Source organism: Montipora capricornis, chromosome 8 (assembly GCF_036669925.1).
Source record: "Montipora capricornis isolate CH-2021 chromosome 8, ASM3666992v2, whole genome shotgun sequence".
NCBI lineage: Eukaryota > Metazoa > Cnidaria > Anthozoa > Scleractinia > Acroporidae > Montipora > Montipora capricornis.
Window position 1 is genome coordinate 55,214,952 of NC_090890.1, and position 2,500 is coordinate 55,217,451.

Genomic DNA, 2,500 nt, shown 5'->3' on the forward strand with positions numbered 1-2,500 from the left:
TTTTTGACCATAGATATGAAGATTTTCATGTGTGACGTACATAAGCGTGACAGAATTTTGTGCGTCACGCTAATAAGGTCTAAATTTAAGTAGCTGTAGGAGACGTGTCGCTAATTAGTCTCAAAATTATAATAATTGAAAAAGCTAGTAATTAAGTAGTGACGTGTTATTTACCTACTTACGGTTAAAATAATCGATTAATTAGTTTTATGTACTCGAGCTAAGTGTTTATCAGTGATGGTAGTGATGACCCGGTACACTCATTCTTTCGTGAAGTATGGTGGAGTTAATAACAAATTTATCCGCTGGATTTATTTATTTCTGTAAATAGGGCTTTGTCAAGACTCTTATTTAAATGTTTGGCTCTTGTGTACCCATAATTTTACGGTTTCAGAAACCATCATGGGTGGGGGCACACGTGGCTTGAAATTCCAGATAAACTATTATCCCGCTTTGAGCGATTTTTGGCCGTTACAAGTCCGTCGAAATTGTAGGGAAGATATTCAACCTACCGTAACGGGTTAGGATATTTTTGGAAATTATTTTCGTACTTGATCAAAGATATCCAAATTACAACGAAATATGTAGGATTACGCGAAGTTTTCTATTTGCTATACTTCTTAAAATACACCTTCATCACTCGGCGGCCATATTGGAGTGCGTGGGAAATAAAGGCTTTGTTTCAGCTGCATTGTCTTTTTGCACGTCTAGCCTCGCACATTCTCATCACCAGAGCCTCGGATCAACCCAAGGCTCTGGGAAACTGTATGTAGGAGAACATGCGCCGTAGAGTTCTTACAGCCAAAAATTGGCTATTTGAACCTTAAGGCGCTTGCGCACTTCTCGTGCTAACATGAATGCACCAATTAAAGACGCACCAGTGAGAGGACACTTTGTTTCAGGGTTCCCCAGAGCTCTTCTCTTCCTTTGTCAAGAGAAGAGCTCTGGGGTCGAGATTGAGCCTCACACTGAATGAGAGGCTAGATGTGCAAAATCCTTGTGTTTGGACCTTACAGTGATATAGGTCTATGATCTATTCCCTGTTGAATGAATGATATCATGAAATAATCATTAACAGTAATAATATAGTTTTGAAATCCGTCGCCTTCAAGTGAGATTATAGAGGTTTGAAATTTTCGTCCAAAATCAGTCTTTTGAGACTTAAAACGTGTTTGCCTCACCAATCGAGGTGGTATCGGAAGCCGTAAGTAGCTTATTTTGGGCAATAATCGCGGATTTATAAGCCTTGCATGTATTTTATGATGTAACGTTTTGCAGCGAGGACTTTAATAATATTGAAGTAATCGAGGTTTTGAATGTCATAATATTTGGATTGGGTTAAAGAACTGCTTTCGAAAATTAAAGTGCTATAAAAATGAAAAAAGAAAGTAACCGACTTACACAAGAAAATAAAATTCTTAAGTGTCGGTTTACTGAGTGGTTGTTAATTTTGAATGTCTAAATAAGAGGCAATTGCCTAAATTGTCCAGTTAAGTCCAAGGACCACTTCCCTCATTCTGTTGTCTGTTCAGAGCTGGTCGGTTTTACTACGGTACTGGTGAGAAGGTCTTGCGAACGGAGGGAGTCGTCCAGCGAACTGCGGGTCGCTGCTTGACTTAAAACTATTACCATTTCACACCATTTTTATCTCTCTTATTGAAATCGAATAAGCTTCATAAGTTTTTGGCAATAAGCAAATTCCCGCCTTACGTTTGCCTAAACGAAGTTTTCACTGAATCGAGCTCCACGAGTAGTTGTGCGGAATCTCTCATTGTGTAGCATACTATTTTTCCTGGGATCACGCTTTTCGCGCATCGGAATCTCGACCATGCTCATGGACAGTAGGGAGTTACAAGAAACTAGGGACCTTTAGATTCTACGACGAGGACGAGAACGAGTACGAGTTTTGACTGCCCGTTTTTACTAAGGAAATTTATAACCCGTACGCTTAATCTTACCATTTGTTAGCAGTATAGGTTGCTCAGTTATTCTTATTGCTGGTAACTGAGCCTTTCTGCTCATCAAAAAATGCCAAAACTGCTACCGTGTTGTTGACTTGTTTTGATTCGACATTTTTGCAAAACCTCGTACTAAAATGACGACGGCATCACGTTTTTCCCGCCAAAATGACGCTGGTTTGCGCGCGCTCACTGTTATCTTATGAGAAAATCTCGCATTCGTAGTCGTTCTCGTATTAGAAAACGAAAACGTCTATAATGATTCCATCTTGTTTATGTTGTACAATATGGGCGAAGTATCCTATAACTAGATTGGTACGTAACGATTTGAAGCAAAGAGAGAGAACTGAGGAAAGATTCACTGTTGTTTTTCTACGTTGTCAAAACAAAATGTTCAAAAGTGCGTGCCGCACGTGCAGCACGATCATTTTTTCCTCTTGTAACCAATAATATTACTACTTTTTGGCGTAGTCGTTAACGCGTTGCCGTAGCCGTCCTCGTTTCTTAAACTCCCTGGTCTCGTCTGCAGAGCCAGCGGTCTT

At 39.8% G+C, this 2,500-nt stretch overlaps 1 protein-coding gene across 1 annotated transcript in view; it reads left to right on the plus strand.

The window, feature by feature from the left end:
• LOC138014204 (kinesin-like protein KIF16B) overlaps positions 1 to 1,433 on the plus strand; it is a 52,907-nt gene extending 51,474 nt beyond the window's left edge. Inside the window, exon 29 of the mRNA XM_068861224.1 lies at positions 1 to 1,433. This exon is cut by the window's left edge and continues 780 nt beyond it. The gene's annotated coding sequence lies outside the window, so the exon portion shown is untranslated.
• Positions 1,434 to 2,500: the final 1,067 nt, after the last annotated feature.